We start from the raw sequence: 20176 nt of genomic DNA, 5'->3' as shown, positions 1-20176 counted from the left end.
TGTAACTGGTACCCACACCTCTCACAGTCCCATTCATGGATGACTCATAAGTCATAGATCTCAAAGGAGTTATAAAAACAGTGCAATGATGTATGCTCTCCTGAGAGCTGAACCTCCAGGAGGTAGAGTTTCTGTGTGTGCCAGAAGACACTCCTCAGTCACAGAATCTGAGCCACAGGTGTTGGAGTACAGGTAGAACGAAGCAGTAGATATCACATCAGATGCTAATAGCTCACCCTGTTTTAGATCCAGCAGGACCCAGCTTTAGCTGTTTCATAGACCTAATACAGTCAAAAGAGAGGATAAGGGGGTAAAAGAATGCCCCTCTCAAACATTAGTTGTTATTAATGTAAATCACATATTGACCTCCCCACTTTTTTGTTACAGGTTGTCATTTGCCATCAATGTCGGGGCCTTATTGCAAATGTCAGCACCATCTCTTAGATGACCATGCAGGATTCAAATGGGACACATTTGATTATGTCCTAGATTGGTACTTATTCACTATAGAAGACTGAATATCGTTTTTCAATTAAAATAAGATTTGTTTAATACATTTCAGATATGAATTAGAACAATGCCGTACGGTTTACGGAATCAATGTGATTTGCTTGTGTTCCCTTTCAATAGGATACACCCCTTTGGTTTATATTATGACTACAACATCTGAAAATTCTCTGTTGGATACCTACTGGAAGGGAAATATTAATCAATCTATCATCAGTATCTTGATGTTAAACTTTTAGAGCAGTAATACTTTGCCACTGATGAATAAGCTTTGTACTTTATATTCAATTTGAGAGGGCTGGGCTCTGTTATGTGTATTTGTAACCTGCACTATCACCTGCAAGGGTATTCCGGCACTGAGCAGGTGTGTCTTCCTAGCACTGCCTCTGGGAGGTTGGTTAGTTAAAAAGCCAGGTCTTCAGCTTCTTGTGAAATTCAAGAGAAGAATGAGGAGGCTCGTACGTGGGGTTGCAGGTTGTTCCACGCTTTAGGTGCAAATTTCCATCCTGAAAAAGCTAGAACTTTTGGGGTTGTCAATGCTTGTTTCCTGTGCATTACTGTGCTTTGGTTAGCATCTTCTATTCCGTCTCAAGAGGCCTCTTGAGCCAGAGCCCACAACTGAATTCATGGACCCGACACCACCAAACCAGATGATAAAGGTGTGAATCCTACCAGTTTCATGACATTGCCTCTGTCACTATACAGACAGTTTGCTGACCTGATGCTGGTAAGTAGACATGTCTACTAAGTAGTGTGAATGTCCTTTGCCCCTCAGCAGCTCCATGGAAAGCTGCAGTGCCCATATCAGGGCCTTGCATGTGGTAGCTCTTGCAGCACTGCTCTATTCCAGCATCCCTCTGTCCTCGAGCAGGGCATCTCCTCACCAAGCCGAAGACCTCAACCAGTGTTCTTTAAAGTCCACCCTACCAAGTCAAGTCAAGTCAAAAGTGCTTTATTCGAGTTATTACTCATAAAAGCATGGTACACACAATTTTTTTTAAAAAGGAATTACATTTTTCTGTCAAACACAATGACACAGCACTATAGGTTATACATAAAAATACATTCAATTAAAAAGGTTTTAAAATAACAACTAATGATGATTGGTAAAGAGAAAGATTGATACATTTGATAAATTTTTTTTTGATAAAAACAAACATTTTCAAGATATAGAACGCCGGTGTCTAAAAGCAGAAATACAAATACAAAAATTCAATTATTTCAGACAGAGAATAGTTAACTAACTAGCAGTCTCTATCTTAGTACAAGACATTGATAATTAAAAAAAAAAACAACAAAAAAAAACAGTGATATCAAATTCATGGGGATCAGTTTTTCAGACAGAGAATAGTTATTTAACTAGCAGTCTCTGCCTGATCGCCCACGCCCAACCCAGATATTTCGCCGTAGCTATCAAAATCCAAGAAACTGGGCTCGTACATATGATTCGCATAGCTACAGAACTGCATGTTGTCCCAAGGTTCCTGCACATAGGTGCTAACCAGACGCGTCTTGGTGCAGCGTAAATCCTACAAGTAAACAGAAAGTGGCCCAATGACTCTTTCCCTGTCCCACAAGCTGGGCAAATGTTACTGTCACCTGAACCCCATTTAGCAGTCAGTGTTCTTATAGGAAGTGCACCAGCTCTCAGTTGAAATAGGAGCTTCCTGTCACCTGGCTTTGAGATGATGTCCCAGTATGATTCCAAGGTTGGATACATCTTAGCCTCAAGGAAGTACATAGACATGGACCCAGTGCTGGAAATGCTTAGGATTTTGGTAGCAACATTTTCCCAAAAGATATTTTTTAAGACAAGCTTAGAGGGAAATGATGCCCCAGCTGGGTCTAGCCATAAAGAACTCAACCCTAGCTCAAACAATGTAGCTTTCAGAGAATTAAGCCAGCTTATTTTGTGAAAGCCATCAGCCTTGATGACATCCACAAAACCTGCGGCATAATGTGAGAGCTGGGGAGTGGTCCAGAGTCTACGCCAATACAAAATTGGGCGTAATCTGGCCAGATCCTTGATTTGTTTCCTTCCGAGATCGTATCGGAGAGGTAACAACGGAGTGCTTTTAGATGTACCAGTAAGAGTCCGTAGGAATTTGTTTTCTGAGGCTTGCAAAGATGTAAGATTTTCAAAGCCCCACATTTCTGCGCCATAGAGTGCAGACCCAATAGCCTTTGCTTCATAAACCAATAGGGCTGGTTTAACAGGTTTAGTTAAGGACTTCCTGTGTTCAGAGTTGATAGCGCCCGCTATTTGTTTATGCCGCAATATAGCAATATTTAAGTGATGTCTCCACCTGTTGTTATCAGCAATTTGGATACCCAGATATGTAAATGAGTTGACTAACTCTAGAGGCCGGCCGCTCATCATAATTTTGGACTTGAAGCTGCGATGCGGCTTGAAAATCATAAGTTTAGTTTTAGTGGAATTCACCTCAAGTCCGTGTTCCCCACAAAAATTCTCAAAAATCAACAGAGCACGCTGTAGGCCACTAGGGGTTTTTGATAAAATTAGCGTGTCATCCGTAAACATAAGTATGGGGATTTTTAGGCCTGAAAGGGAAGGAGCATCAACTGTCGCAGGTACCAATCGAGAAACTACACCATTTATGAACAATGTAAACAAGGTAGGAGCCATTGAGCACCCTTGTCTGACTCCTCGTTCAACACGGAAATCATCTGTGACCATCCCGTGGCCGCCCCACTGGATTTTTGCAAAGTTAGACTCATGGAGACGCAATATCATAGTTAATAATTCATCTGGGACCCCCAGACTATGTAAGACTTGCCACAGTTTGGCCCGCGGGACCAGGTCAAATGCAGCCCGCAGATCGACAAATGCCGCATACAGGCTGCACCCCCCCAGAGCCACGGTCTTCCACTGTAGCAATTGGAAGCGGAACACTTGGTCAATCGTGCTAGTTGCCCTTCTAAAACCTGCTTGAAACGGAGATAGGATGTTAAAATCCTCAGCCCAATCGAGGAGCCTATTGACCACCACACGACCCACGATTTTTTGCACAGTGTCAATTAGGCTAATAGGCCTATAGTTACAGGGCTGAGCACGGTCCCCCTTTTTATACACGGGGATAATCACTGCCCCCCTCCATGAATCAGGGACATCAGCTCCCTGAGCAATAGAATTGATAAGCAAATAAATATATTTGCACCAGCGTTCCCTATCATTTAGAAAAATATCAGCGGGCACTCCATCTAAACCAGGAGCTCGCCCACGTTTGACTACGCAGATAGCAGACATAATCTCTTTATGAGTAAAAAGGCAGTCTTCAGAAAACTTCATGGTGAGACTGTCATCGTCTGTGACCAGGGTATTGAGAGTATATTGCGAGCTAAAGAATTTTACCCATGCCTCCTGTGAGACATTGTTGCTTGGAGACTCTTCAGCTCTCTCAGAACCCCATTTTACAATGTTCCAGAATACTCTGGAATCCTTCCTGTCACTGGCCTTTTTCAATTTGCACCAGTGTTGCTCGTCCCACTCCCTCTTGGCTTTTGCAATACATACTTTGTATTCTTTTCTGGCGAGACAAACTGATACACAGTCTCTACTCTTGATTGCATGGCCAAGGGCGAGTCTTGCCTTCCTACAATCAGAATTATACCATCTTGCATCTTTACCGGCAGTAGCCCCCTTGCGCTTATCAGGTTTTAAAAAGTGCACCTTAATCTTGGCAAAGAGGGCATCGTGAATTTTAACCACGTCCCCCAAACCAGAAGGAGAGGCACTAGACAATTCCATGGCCAAGATGGCTTGGTCAGTTTCACTATTGATAGTATCTATAGCCTGCTGATTATTAACTACAGAGTCCCATCTGAGCCTACGCATACTATTCTCAGGGATAATGAGCGGTGGAACTAGATCATTCATACAAGTAGAGTTTGTCTCAGCGGACCACCATCTATGAGTCACACATAAGGGGTTGTGGTCACTCTCTGGTCTAACGGTGACCTCCATGTCACAGAGGGTTGGCCACAAAGGCAAACTGCAGATCACATAGTCAATTCTACTTTTATGCCTCCCATTATCGAAAGTTACCGAGCCATTTTTATCCCTCTCTGTTCTCCCATTCATGGCTCTCAAGCCTTTTTGCTAGACACATTGCATTGATGGCAATTATGTCCTCAGTCCATCGAGAAACTGGTTTCAGTTGTAACTCAGGGATACCCCAGAGAGAGTCCTCTTCAGCTCCAGTAGAGGCGTCTCCCACAACCAAAGGCTCAAACATCCTGTTAAGATCACCTGCTATAACAATGTTGTTTTCATGGGAGTGATCATCAAGAAAATTGACCAAGGCTAATAATGTTTCAGAACGACCACCTTTGACACTCCTAACATATATGTTATAGATATCAAGTGACCCAAGAGTGTCGTCAGTTATCCTGATCAGCTGTATATCATTATGATTGATAGCTATGCTTTTAACTGAGAGGTTTAGCGATTGTCGAATCCAGATGGTAAGCCCCCCCATAGGTCTGCCTTTCGGACCCTTTACAGCTGGCACAGAAAAATTCAAATAGCCTAATATAAAGACAGGTTCACATGCCCAGGTCTCCTGGAATATACAAATATCAAATTGAGTGACAAAACCAAGCCAATCCCCACAATCGAGTTTGGAGGTCAATCCAGCTAAATTCCAGGAGATTAGGTTAGCAATCCCAGACACACGTCCCTCTAATGTACCTGATGGAGATTCCATTACACAGGTCTCACCTTCTACTAGGACAGCCGAGTTGTTCATCGATCCATTGTTAAGACAAATGACATTCTGGGGAGGCAAGCTAACAGAAATTTGATCCCCACTATCTAGGGGTGCTACACTATTTCCTCTGGAGAGTCAATCGCAGTCATTTAAGTTAGAAAAGGCTGAAAATCTATTTTCCAAATTTAAACCCCACTCTGTCGGCCTTACTTCCCTCCGCCCTTTCGTTGGAACGACATTCCACTTTGTCTTTAACATTGTTTTATTAGAAACCCTCCCACTACGATGGTAAAAAAAATCTAAAGTGAGTGGAATGATTTCAGTAGATCTTCGTTGTGGGGGTAGAAGGTTGGGCAAAATATTGGCCAGAACCTCTGGATCAGAAAAATGTAAAACAACACAATCACCCTGGAACTTCTTAAGACTGGTTCCTATCCACTTCACCCTCCTGGCCTTTACAAGTTCTTCGGCCAATTGATGCTTTCCCCTAGGAGTTATTATCATATTATTTGTTAACCAATGTAGGGCTTTAGAAAATAGGGATGAGGTAGATTCTTCCTGCCCAGGCGACAAGAGTGGAACGTTAGCTAAGACCAAAACCAAAGGGGAAGCCTCAACTATCAGCTCCACCGAACCATTTACAGGTTCTGGAGCAGAGGAAACAACTGGAGGGACATCTTTGTCCTGCACACTATCAAATGTGGATACCAGGGGAGCCACCAGATGATCAACTAGAGGGGGACCCCCACCGCCCACCAGAGTAGAAGAGGTCTTATTAGACTCAACCCTGCTGGAGTCTGCATCAGGTAATTTGCCTACTTCAACTAAGGTATGGTTCAATAGATCCCCTAGGCGATTGACCTCTTTAGTGAGCGTTTCTATTCTGCCTAGCAGTGGATTGACAATTCCCTTTATCTTAATGTCTATCATGTCCAACAAGTTCTTAAATTGTCCACTGGAAAAAGACATAGAAACATCATCTGATGTACCATCTTCCTCCACCGCGGTTTTACTAGGAGGGGATGCAACCTTTTTCCGACCTGATCTTAGCCCACCTCGTTTTGGCTGTGTCTTTCTGGCGCCTCTAGTAGTACGTGGTGCAGGCACCGGAGTGGGGGCTTTATCCTCGGGTAAGTGTTGGTCGGCCTCCTCCTCATTTTCGCTGACTGACTCAACAAAAACTGACCGATTCATTATGGCAACGGGAAGAGCTATGTTGCTCAAGGGATTCAACCAGGACTGATTCCGGCGAAGTTGGTGTGCATGGATCAGACGGTGAACACAGCCCAAGTGAAGATCTCCTGTCGCTGTTAATTTTGGCAACTACCTGATAAAGATAGTTGTCCATAGTATTTTTAGGAGGTGATGACTTTTTGCCAGACATAACACACCGTAGAGCAATGAACAGAGCCCTTTCGAAAGGTTTTATAGAACAACAATATTTCAGTCACACAAGACAACGCAACCACTCCAGGGAGAGATCAGAAATACTAAATGACCCACAGTTATTACAATGGCTCACCTCCTGAGTTCATAGAATCGGGCAGAGTAACTGGCCCAGCCCAGACTCTGACAGTCTCGGACTGTCGCAGACTGTCCCGCCCTTGTCCCGGGCTTCTCCCGGCGCGTACCGCGCGCGTACCGCGATGCGCGGATTGGATTCCGCCTTTATTCCACCTGTGGGGGGCGTAATGGGGAGGCGGCTTCAAGCCCCGATGGTTTCTGGGCGTTGTTGTTCTCAGCCTCACACACTGGCCCTGTAACCCCAGCTGCGAGCGTTTCCCGCGAAGCGGGAAACGCAAGAGGTGTTGGTGAAGGCAGGCAGGCAAAGGCAGGCGCTGGCACTAACAGGCAACAGTCAGGTAAGGGCGCTAAGTGCCGTGAGTCTCTTTCCTGCAAGGTGCCCTGAGGTCCGTTGTAGAAATCAGCAGCAAGGTCTCCCGCGATGCGCGGATCGGATTCCGCCTTTATTCCACCTGTGGGGGGCGTAACGGGGAGGCGGCTTCAAGCCCCGATGGTTTCTGGGCGTTGTTGTTCTCAGCCTCACACACTGGCCCCGTAACCCCAGCTGCGAGCGTTTCCCGCGAAGCGGGAAACGCGAGAGGTGTTGGTGAAGGCAGGCAGGCAAAGGCAGGCGCTAGCACTAACAGGCAACAGTCAGGTAAGGGCGCTAAGTGCCGTGAGTCTCTTTCCTGCAAGGTGCCCTGAGGTCCGTTGTAGAAATCAGCAGCAAGGTCTCCCGCGATGCGCGGATCGGATTCCGCCTTTATTCCACCTGTGGGGGCGTAACGGGGAGGCGGCTTCAAGCCCCGATGGTTTCTGGGCGTTGTTGTTCTCAGCCTCACACACTGGCCCCGTAACCCCAGCTGCGAGCGTTTCCCGCGAAGCGGGAAACGCGAGAGGTGTTGGTGAAGGCAGGCAGGCAAAGGCAGGCGCTGGCACTAACAGGCAACAGTCAGGTAAGGGCGCTAAGTGCCGTGAGTCTCTTTCCTGCAAGGTGCCCTGAGGTCCGTTGTAGAAATCAGCAGCAAGGTCTCCCCTACCATACATAGGGTTCTAAATGTCTAGAGGCACTGGAAAGGAAGATCATGGGGAATAGCTGTGGTGCGCTGACTGAGTATCCTTGATGTTGTAGCTGAATTGAGAGTAGCGAGGGTGCTGTTGGTTGCTGGTCAGAAAGTGATCAACCTTTGAGTATGCAGCACTGTTGCATAGACCGTGGCCCAGAGCCTTATGGTGGGAGGAGGCACAACAACTAACAATCCCAGAGGGTCCTTGTCTGGAAGTGCTTTCTGAGGAGATTGGACGGGGCCCTGGGAGATCCAAGAACGGCTGAGCCGGCAATAGGCGGGGTTGAGTCACTAGTTGCAAACAGTGCTAGCGATCATCAACAAATGTGCAACAATCAAATGGCTGTGGATAGAAACCACTACCCAAGGATATGGATGGTAAAAACAAGCAAATTTAGAGAGATGGAACTCTTGACAAACCACATGCAGCATCAACAAGCAATATTAAAGGAAAGTTGAAACCTATTTGTCTCAATGAATTACATTTGTATCAGACCAGTGGGACCAGAGAAGAAGGACAATGTGGAAATCAAGGACTCAATGATTGACCTAAAACCGCTGAGGATCCGCTGCTGGAGTTTCTTAAAGAGTGGAGGAGAAAATTCTGGAGGATCCTGTGGATTCAGCACTACTTTTAGAAACCTGAGATTTTTCACTTAGCATCCCAAGGCACTAAGATGTAATTTTTGTGAATGTATTAGAGTGAACAGGGGGAGATGAGAAGAGCGAAACCCTTTTCCAACCATTCTTTTTTCTTTTTTTTTGCGGATTTATATAGTCCGAACTCGACCTGAAGGTATTGGAGCAATTTACTTGAGCACCGGTTACGTTACACAAGGACACATTCATTTTTCTGGTAGTCACAGGGAGATTAAGTGATTTGCCTAGAATCACAGGATGTAGACGCGAATCCCGAGGCTTGAACCTTGGTTTCCCAGCTCCAAAGTCGGCAGTCTAGCTGTCAGACCACATCCTCTCCACTCTTACTGCTACCTATTGGTATATAGTTCATCCGTACTGTGCACACGTCCTAGAGTGAGAATCAGAGAGCCAACTACATTGTGACTGTTTCAAGACCAGGCATATGATCAAAATGCAAATAAAATATGAATTATGAATTAAAAAAACATTCTTCTATAATAAGCATTCCAGTATGTGCATTACAACATCAAACTGCAAAGGAATTATTAACATTATAAATCTATTTAAAGTAATTCATTGCACGCTATATTTTTCTTTCGCTCTCGTAAAGCTTTCAGTATTATAGTAATTACTCATGTCTATTAGTCAAATACATGGTAATGACAATGTAATGTTTTGTTATATTGAGTTGGATTAATTGAGCATTGCAGTAGCTTTCATCGTCACTAGGAATCTTGGCTTCTAAGTGAGGGATACAACATCTTACTTGTCTCACACGTTGTTCATCTTATTGCCAATCTGTCAGCACATTGATCAAATAAATTAATGACTTCAAGTGTACTGTTTGCACAGTGTGATACCAGATTGTAATCCTATTATGTGTTTCATAACATGTGACCATTGTTAATTTAAGTCCTGCTTTCCACGGCAGCACTGCTAACTCCAAGATGGCAAACAGCCACTGCTCTCATTATGCCAACACAGTATTCTTTACACCTGGACACCTCTCAACTTCTGCAGCAGCTTGGGGATGAAGCTCTCAATTTCTTGAGGATACTCCAGTTTTTTTCCACCAAAGTGTCACATTGTTAATTTTTCCGCTATATATTTGAGTCCTGGTGTATAAAGCGTAGTGGCGTGTCGGTTTGTGGCATAGTAATTGGTGAGTACCTGGGCTAGGGAGGACGCTACAACTGGCACCGAGATAGGGGATGAGTAACCTGAAGATCCACAGTGCTCTCCCATGGAGTCTGCTCTGGTCCAGCAAGCTGGTCGTGCATACAACGTGTGCCTCCGTCGAAGTGTGGAATCGACGTTTGGCATATATGTGGAGTCAATCAATCAATCAAACTCACTTTATTCAACTTATCGCAGTAAATCATAAAAGCAGATAAAAAAACAAAGTTCATAAAAGACGCAAGAATAATGCAACAATTATTTCAAAAAGTAGAATGAAACACCCCGCTAAAGACCTAGATACATAAAACAAACAGTACAATTGTCTAGAAATTGGAGCTACAACAGAGCGGACCTCACAAAATTCAGTGGCAAAAGTAGTGACCAAATATACCTATGTCTAAAGTTGGCAAATTTAGGACAAATAAAAAAAACATGTAAAGTGTCAAGTACAGCAACCCTATCACATGTGTAAATAGCAGTTTCTGATGACTTATGCCAGCCAAGCAGTGGAAACAAGTTTAGACGGAAATAGGACAGCAAATGCCTGTGCAAAATAGGCATATCCAATTTAAAAACAGTTCCAATTGTCCTGGGGTTTTAACCATAACATAGTGCCTGCTCATGCTTATCAGTTTGAAACAGTCCTCTCCTTTTTTTTTACACAGATACGTTAAATGCTTCCTTGGTCCATCTTTACAAATTCGTTCTGTGCTGATGAACAGTTTTGGTTTACCCAAGTCATGCAAAACATCTTTGACATATTGTTACCAAGGGAGTCGACGAAGGTAGTCTAGCCCTAAACAATCCTTCAGGATCTCTGTGTTGAAGTCTAATTCATTTTTTAACCAGGCGGATAACCGATGAATTACAGGGGGATGGCTTATGTAATCACATATGAACCATATATTCCATTCTTCATGCGCAATCTCTGAGTACACAGTCTGTGAAACCTTAGAGTTCTATGTCAAAAATTTGTTTTCAGCTACCTGGATGGAGTGACTGGACTTATAGCTCCAAATCTCCAAGCCAAAAGCTACCGTTGGAATCCATTTGGCTTCGTAGAGGTACACTACAGATTTGACATGAGGGTGCCTAAGCCGCCTCAAAAAGACATCAACACTATGCGCTACCGGACTGTCCACACGTCCTCATCAGGGGATCTGAATTCAGTTTGTGGTCTATCATAATTTCTATATAGTAGAACTTTTCCGGTTTGCCAATGGGCATAGCGAAGATTGAGTTGGTTTTAGTTTTCGCACCCTTTTTACCCCATGACCGTTGTGTAGGTTTTGGTCAAATATGTGGAGTGAAAGTGAAGCCCCAGTTCTGTATAAAGCATTTGAATTTAATGAAAGCTTCACTGGGAAGTCTACACATCGGTGTTTGAGAATCTGCTGGGAAGGCTACCAAGAGAGGTACTGCGTCACTACACAATTTAAAGCCGTACATCCTATGGAGTGATAACACTGTGAACACAAGCGCTGCAAGGCTGAGAGCAACCAGGTGTGAGACAGCACAAAGAAATGTTTACAAGCAATGAAATTCAAATACTATAACAGTCATCTGTTTACCAGAGCTGACTGAAGAGCACCATTGTGCCCCTGCAATGGGGAAAGTAACCACAGACAAAGCACCCGGGGCTGTGCCTGTGGAGCTGTCTATACTAGGGGTGGGCGTAGTGTGAGTAGTGGGGCTACGTGAAGCACCGCGAAGTGGGGGGAATCCACGCCCACCCACACACTTCGCGTAGCCCCACAACGCGCCACCAGCCTCCCCCCCGCACTCTTCTAAATGCCCAAATATAATGTTAAACATTGTAAAAGTAATTAAAAAGGACTTACCTGAGATGCAGCGTCCCGGGGCTCCCTCTTCCTGGTGTTGCGCCTACTTATTCCAGACAAATGCGCATGCGCGGACGTTCGCCATGCGCATTTCTCTCAAGAACCCCAGAGTGATTGATGGATGCTTGTCAGATTTACCATAGACTCCCTATCAGCCCACACTATTTTGTGTTGCCACTCCGACAACTTTGGGTGACCGTGTTTTACCTTCTTTTGAATGTCTTTCACCCTGAGACCCTCGTATATTTCTATGTGCACTTCACGCCTGATTTTCGCTACTGCATTCTTTTGCCTTACCGTTAATTCTTTTTCCCGTGCATGTATCCACTGTCTAACACTGTTGTTTTTGCATCATTTTCGCCGCCTTGTCGACCCCAATGTTATCTTTGACACAACCACACAGTTCGGCACGTCATAGTTTTTAGCTTCTTTTCACGTCATCACTTGTATTCATGTACGTCCTCTGTGGAGGTTCTTCCACTTCCTGATTCGATGTATTTCCGTTTACAGATCGCCAACTGTCCCCTGATGAAGGGCTTCAGTCCCGAAATGCATAGGGATACTGCTAGTGCAACTGGATATTTTGGAAAACCATACATGTACATGTCCATTTGAATGAAGTCACTATGATCATAATACGAGACTCTTCAAATAAATACATGATTATGTACAACTGATGAATATTGACTATTTCATATACTACACTGGTTACACCTCTAGAACCTTTTGTGAAGGAGACGTTTTCTCCACCTGGAGTGCCGTCGGAAGTAGTGTAGGTGACTCCTACACTCCCCCAATCTTTCTGTTTGAACTCTGTGTCCTGACTGGCCAGGAAGGACCCATTCCTCGGCACCCGAAGATACCCACTACCCTCAGATCTAGTTGATCTTTGTTTAACTCATTCAGAGGGTGTGCCGCACTCCTACACCATTGCTTCTTTACAAATATAATGTTAAACATTGTTAAAGTAACTAAAAAGGACTTACCTGAGATGCAGCGTCCCGGGGCGCCCTCTTCCTGGTGTCACGCCGACTTATTCCAGACAAATGCGCATGCGCAGACGTCCGCGCATGCGCATTTCTCGCAAAAACCCCAGAGTGATTGATGGATGCTTGTCAGATTCATTCAGACAACGAATGCTAAGGGAAACTCTTAGTCTGGAGCGAATTTTCTTGGCTGCCAGAGTTGAAGAGCATGCTGAACTACAAGCTGCTGACATGGAGACCGGAGGTGCCCAGAGTGAGTCAGTGATGAATGTGAGAAATAAGCCAAAGCACAAGGCTGAGGGATGCAGAGTAAATTCTCCACAGAAAAAGAAGTTGTGCTTCAGGCGTGGTTTTTCATTTCCATATGAAGGTAAATGTCCCGCCATTGGGCAGATCTTCAAAGGCTGTGGAAAGGAGAAGCATTCGGTGATGGTGTGCAAGGTGAAGATAAAGTAAGTGCCTCACGACGCGACAACAAAACGGTCACTTGTATGTTCCAGAAGCGATGTTCGACGCATGCCCATAAGGCCAAGTAAGGCAAATCGGCACCAAACGAAGTTGATCGACATCTAAATCTTCATCAAACAGTTCTGCTTTATCAATATCAAGTGAAAGTGAAGAAGTTAGTTGTGCAATGTCGATGTTTGCCTCATAGAAGCATAGATTGTCTGCCTGTGAGGAGAAATCGAGGTGACAACGCACCAAAGTCATTCAAACAATGTCCGAAGATCACACTAAAATTCAATGGTTGTTCAATACCTTTGATTAACAATAGAGCTGTATCAATAAATATATAATGAACTGTCTCCATTGCCCCAACTTATGCCATTGAAAACTAAAGTGTATACGTGGGTTACATTGATGTTGATAAAAAGTTAAGGTTCATTTGTGGCAACGATGAACCATAAGAAAACAAAACTACAAGCACTCATTCATGGGCTTCAGGGTACTGCGTTAAGCACCTGTTTACTCAGCTTCAGCACAGCTGTTGTTATGGGACTGATATCTGTGAAATATAACATGAATGCTCATCATGAAATACTAAGTCAATTCCCTTCATTGTTTAGTGGGTTGGGAAGACTCAAAACTATGAAAGTTCAAATACACATTAATGAGGATGTCTGTCCTATTGCTCAAACACACAGACAAATTGCCTTTCACTTACAGGAAGCTGTTGAAAAAGAACTTGAATCCTTACTCAAACACGATGTCATTGGGCATTCTCCTGGTCCAACGCCATGGGTTTCTCCCATAGTGGGAGTAACCAAAAAGGATACTGCAGGAGCTGTACGCATCTGAGTGGATATGCGTCAAATGAACAAGGCAATTAACAGAGAACAATATCCAGGTCAGCACATTGCCGAAATGATAACACATTTGAAGGTATGAAGGTATTATCTCACCTGGATCTGAATAAAGGAAATCATCAGTTAGAATTCTAGGAGAATTGTAGGTACAATATACTTTTTCCACACATGTTGGTCTGTTCTATTAGAAGAGACTATGTTTTGGTGTGCCATCAGCTGCAGAGCTATTCCAGGATGTCATTCGACATATCATCAAGTCTGTCATGAATGCTTTCAACTACAGTGATTTAAGTACAGTGATGGCATATTGGTTTGCTAAACTACACAAAAGGACATGACAAAGCTCTCATGTAACTGTGTCACCTGCTAGTTGATGCCAGTCTAGCCTTGAATGCCGAGATAGCTGTATTCCATGAGACAAAGTTACAATTCTTTGCCCATATGTTTTTTGATGGGGGCATGACATCCATTCTAGCTAAAGTACAAGTGCTGTCAACTGCCAATCTCCCACAAGTTGTTTCCATGTTAGGTTAATTTCTTGGCATTGCCAGCTATTGCTCTAAATGCATGCAAGACGTTGCCACTGTCAGTGAGCCATTAAGAGACTTGATGATAAAAGATTGTTTCTTTTCTTTAAGCACATGAATGCGAATAAAGCTTCCATAAATTCAAGCAAGCTATAGAGAACGCTACTGAAATGCCATATTTTGATCCAAAGTTTCATACTGAGGTTTAGTTTATGCTAGCCCTGTCGGGTTGGGCGCCATCCTTGCACAGCAAATCGGACAATCAAATGCTCGAAGACGTATTGTGGCATTTGCAAGCCATTTTTGTCCCAAACTGAATGTGCTTATTCACAGCCTGAGTAGTAAGAAACCTTATTAATGGTGTGAGCTTGTGAACATTTACACATACTTTTGTATGGGAAGCCTTTCATGCTTGTGACTGATCAACAAGCATTGTTGGATATATATGGAAATCCAAAAGCAAAAATGCCTCCGCGCATTGAATGTTGGGTTCTACGATTGCAAGAGTACAACTACACCATTGTGTACCATCCAGGGAAAGATTGAAACCCTGCCGATAAATTCTCACTAGTGCCTCTACAATACCCTGCCACTCATTGTAAGACAGCTGAAGCTTACATAAATTTCACAGTGAAATCAATCAATACTGCTTTGGAACAAATTGTCACCGCCTCAAGTCAAGATAGTTACATGCTGAAACTTAAAAACATTATTACACATCAGTCTGGGTACCAGCACCCTCGATCTCTTACGAATGACAGTGAATATCAAAAGTTTAAGAATGCCAAAGATTAACTGTCCTTAACTCAGGTAGGTATTATTCTATGAGGTTAGGAAATTGTCATTCTGGAGAGTATGCAACAACAGATAATTGAAGTGACTCATGAAGTACACCATGAAAATGTTGCCACCAAATTAGCTTTCTCAGATCGAGTCTGATTTTGACATCTAGATGAGAGAATTGAAACAGAATTAAAGGCCTGTTATCTATGCAACTGCCTGTCATAGAAAACTATTCAACACCCGCTTAACATGTCAGAGTTATCAATGCATGCATGGGAAAGAATTGCCGTGGACTTCTTCAGTCGTCTTGACAAGGGATATCACCTGATGGGGATCATTGATGAATATTCCTGTTTTACATTGATCAAAGATCTTTCATCTATCACTCAAGAACGTATCATTGAGTGATTAAACAGCATCTTTGTGACCTGGTGTGCTCCTGCAATCTTAAAGACTGTCAACATCCCACTTTTCAACAGTCAAGAATTCAGAAATCTACTAAGTCATCTTAATGTGAAGCATCAGAAGAGCACTACTCTTTGGCCACATTTCAATCACCTTGTGGAACATTTCAAGAGTACTCTAAAGAAAGCTTGCCAGCGTGCTGTACTAGAAAAAATTCCACTCTTTGAACTTACCCCTCACTCTTCCACCGCGAAAGCCCTGCAAACTTTATGTTCAGGAGAGCCATGACAGCCAAGTTAGTTTCATGGACAAACCGAAGATCAAATACAGAGGAAAAAACATGCATGAAAGCCTATGCAGACGAGCGTCGACATGCAAAATATGTCATTTTCACTAGAGGAGATTGAGTTCTTGTTCGTCATCACAGAAAATGAAAGTCTGATGCTCCTTTTGATGCGGAACCATTTCATGTTGTGACCAGCAAAGGACACATGGTGACTGCCCAGTGTCCTGGGAAGTCCATTACGCAAAATTCCTCATACTTCTGACATGCGGCTCATTGCTCATCAGGCACTGATGTCATTATAGAGACTGGATCTGAAAGGACAAGTGAATAATCCCTAACTGCTGCTGTTTCTCCATCACCAATGCCAGTCATGGAAATTTCTACTGAATGTCCCCAGTGTCCGAAGACAAGTTTGGGACATGTGATCCAAGCGCCATGAAGATTCATTGAAGAGCTCAATTTTTATATGCTTGGAACAAAATTGCAATTTTATATTTAAGAGAGGGTGATATGTAGTGTTGTGTGGGTTTGTAATGATGGAACCTTTGTGGCTCCTGATGGACTCCATAGAACTGAGGCATAAACAATAGAGCATAGTAAATTGAATGCAGGTTTAGAAAGTTGCGTTCATGGTTACACAAAGAAGAATAAGGACATGTTTTACTAAGATTAGTGTGTAACATAGTCATTGATGAGTACCGAGGCTGGGCAGGATTCTGCATAAAGTGAAGAGGATAAAAGCGAATTGAAGGGCACTGCACTCTAGGATTCTTGAACTGCGAGAGCTATAAAACGACTGGGTGGGCCATGATGAAGGTGCATAGGTGACGTGCACATAAATCAAGAGAACTGCTATTTAGACACTGGTAACATATGTCCAGTATGGTTATATTTAAGAAATAAAAGTTGCATTTCGTGGATCTAATGCATATGACTGTTGACCACGCCCAGTGCCCATTGAACCCATAAAGGTCCTGGGGTAATAGTAATAATCTGAATGCATCGGGTTTTGCACAAAAAAAAGTCCAAAGGAGAATTGTTTTAAAGTTCACTAAGAAATGGGGAGTAATGTTTAAAATCCGGGTGTCTATGAAAAGGGTCAGGTTCCACTTGTGCTCACCAGCACTCACAGCCAATAAGCCTACCCATTTATGAGTATAGAGTGCAGTGGAGAGGAGCGCATGGTATAGGAAAGAAGGGACCAGAACAATTATTGTTGGTTGCATGGAGGGCCGCTGAGATGGAGTACACAATGAGTGATACAGAGAGCCTTGAAGTTAGCATGTTTGTTAGGTCTGGAGTGAACAAGGCCTTTTGATTATACTAAAATGATTTGTCTAATATACTTACTTCACAGGGCTTTCAGGCACCTCTCTTAAAACGTTGTCCTGTTGTTGTGTCAATCCCATTTAGCTTCCGCCCCCTACATCATGGGCCAATGGGTCAGCTTACTTAAGCCACTGGTTAACAACACTTAAAGTGACTGCATTTTGGTCTTTCACAAGGTGGACATTCACACAGAAGACAGTTCCCTTTAGTGCCAGTGTTGCCTGATGCTATAGTAGGACACAATAGAAGTGAGCACATGGCACATTCCAGCTTTATCAATTACTGCCTCCTTCCATTGGTGTTGGAAATTCCTTTTGAAGTGGACTGCTGCTATTTCACCATTAAATATCAATGGGGCTACCACATGTTACTCAAAACCTGAGTATCCTATACTATACAAACAAACTGGCTTTGTCGAATGATTTTGCAATTATTCATATTCAGAATTAACATCGAAAAAACATTGAGGTCAGACATCAGACAACAGAATTACTGTAAATTATATATATTTGGTAAATATACCATTATCAATGTCTATAAATTAAGTAATAAGGTGCTCCATAGGTGATAGGTGAAGTAAACTCCAAGTGCAGTGCATCAATGAACATGGAGCTCAAACATATGTACAACGACAGTTAATAACTTCAATGAGCCTGTCCAAGCTGTTCAAACCCCTAATGTAATCTACATGTTGAAGTGCCCGTGCGGCAAAGTGTACGTTGGGAAGACTGAGAGGAAAATTAAAATAAGGATCAATGAACATAAATCGAATATAAGGACCCATAACCAGAAATCATCAGCAGCACTTCACTTCTCGGAAGAACATCATAATGTGTCACAACTCCAATTTCTCATCCTAGAAACTGTCTGTAAGAGAGAAGGACTGGACAATAATAAACATCTCCTCCAAAGAGAGAACAGTTGGATTTACACTATGAACTCAAGCAAACCGTTTGGTTTAAATGATCGCATTGAATTTGCGTGCTATCTATAATGTAATAAGGCAATTTACTAATGCTGTTACTGTATTCTGCTAAAACGATGCTTGGCATGTCCCTTACCATACATTTTTAATTTCTTGTTAATTTTTAATTTTAATTTCTCATTTGTTAATTTCATATTCGTGTAATGTGGTTCTCACTTTTTACACTCTTTTGCCATTATATCATGTTCACACTTCTTTTCCGCTTAATTTTAAACATTGCTCGCCACGGTTATGCCTTGAGTTTCACTATAGAGCTGTTAGCCTGTCTTTCATTTCCTTTATTACGTGATCGGCACTTTACAACCAATCAGGTTGCTTCTGCTTTGTTACCAGGAAGCAGTCCATGAACAAATTTAAGAAGCGCACCTCGGCACCTCACATTCGCGAACCTGAACGAAGAAAGAGACGCCACGCGATTTAACTGTAAGTTGCGACACAAACCTTTGGGATTCGCATAGCGATATTGAATTGATGCCAGTATGAGAATTTTCATGACCCCGTTTTTATTTTTATTTTTCGTGAAATACCCAATCCTTTTCAAACTTTGCGCAAATTTGTTCCACCCTTGACATTTAAGTTTCACACTCGTGTGCATCACTTTGTGATTTTTCCGTACACATTCAAAACACTGGGCACAACACACTATGAGCACTTAGAGCACGTTTTTACACACATGGAGTGAACTTTACAGAATTTAAGTTTACCATGTAGGTGGATATTGTATTAGTGAATATATCTTTTGTTTAATTTGTATAGCACATGCTCCCTGATGAAGGGCATACAATGCCCGAAATGCATTGGATATAATCAAAATCCATGATGTCAATTGAATACTAATGAAAAACAAGATATGAAATGAAAATAATTTCAGAAAGAAAATGACTATATATATGGAATAAATAAGAATTGAATTAAAACAAAATCAATGAAAATACTTTTGTGAAAGGAATCCTTGACTAACATCCAGGAGACACAGGTGTGCACCAGGGGATGCAATTAATGGCATATTAGAAGCACTTCCTTTTGAATATTACATAGGCATCCATGACAAGAGACGTCACCCAGGTGGCACCCGGAACTACAAAAGCTAGTTCTTTCAAAACAACCGAATTCAAGGCTGTGCACCAGTCTTCATTATCTAATTCAAATCCATAATCTCTCAGTCATGGGCCATGTACATCAGTTCATAAGTTGCCCAAGACCAGGAATGGTTTGGTACAGGCTAACTGTAATAACCATCAATGCTTCAGCCCTCCTGGGAAGTGTGTGCTTTCTCTACATCATGGCGGATCTTCATAAGGACTGTGCATGGTCCGACCTGTGTGTTGGAATGTATCATAAACCCCATGTATAAATGAGTGCTAAAATCTAAAGTAAACTGTGATAGCAGGGTTGACTCACCTGGAGTCAGAGAAGGGCCGTATTTGACCGTAATTTCCAGTGTTGACCCAATGTCGAGACAAACGGATCAAAATGCTCATTCAGCATCTCCACAAATGAACCTCTATGTTCATAGAAACGTGACATAATAGGTCAAAAAATTGATTCTCACCCCGTGGTTTGGTGGGTACAAAAGTAGCTTATAAAGCATTCACCCGATCTGGTAGGATTAGATGTCGATTTACTGCGTCGCGTCCAAATGTATATGACTAAGTGGAAAGAGGAGTCAAGAATAACAGTATGTCCTGTGAGCTCATAAAACCTGAACAATATATGCCATTGGAGATATGTGTACCTTACTTCAAACGAACTGCTGCTGCTCAAAGCAATATGTACACGGAATCAGAGGTGCAACTAGAGCCAAATTTTGGGGGGGCTAATACAAATTTCAGGGGGGGCTAATTCTTCTAGTAATAGGCAGAGTGGCGATGCAAGGGCTCTAAGAAGGGGTGAAAAACAACAAAGCCTTGTTAACACGTAAATGGTCTTTTAAAGACCTGTGAAGTACTCAGGAGCGGCTGCAATAAAACGGACGCCAAACCAGCCAACACACAGCAGCTAAAAAACTGTCGGTTTGTGTGCCCGGGAAGCTGTCTCTGCCCGGGATGACACACATGACAGGGGCTGAAGCCCTTTGAGCCCTATGGACGTTGCAAGCC

General features: G+C 42.9%; 1 long non-coding RNA gene across 1 annotated transcript in view; it reads right to left on the bottom strand.

Moving 5' to 3' along the window:
- Positions 1 to 1342: 1342 nt before the first annotated feature.
- The window catches only part of LOC144785985 (uncharacterized), a 207664-nt gene continuing 188830 nt past the window's right edge, over positions 1343 to 20176 (bottom strand). Inside the window, exon 5 of the long non-coding RNA XR_013602072.1 lies at positions 1343 to 1430. This is a non-coding gene — a long non-coding RNA (uncharacterized LOC144785985). The remainder of the gene's footprint in view (positions 1431 to 20176) is intronic.

Source organism: Lissotriton helveticus, chromosome 10, assembly GCF_964261635.1.
Source record: "Lissotriton helveticus chromosome 10, aLisHel1.1, whole genome shotgun sequence".
In the NCBI taxonomy this organism is placed as follows: Eukaryota; Metazoa; Chordata; class Amphibia; order Caudata; family Salamandridae; genus Lissotriton; species Lissotriton helveticus.
The sequence above is the reverse complement of the archived record's forward strand: the minus strand, read 5'-3'. Positions and strand labels throughout refer to the sequence as shown.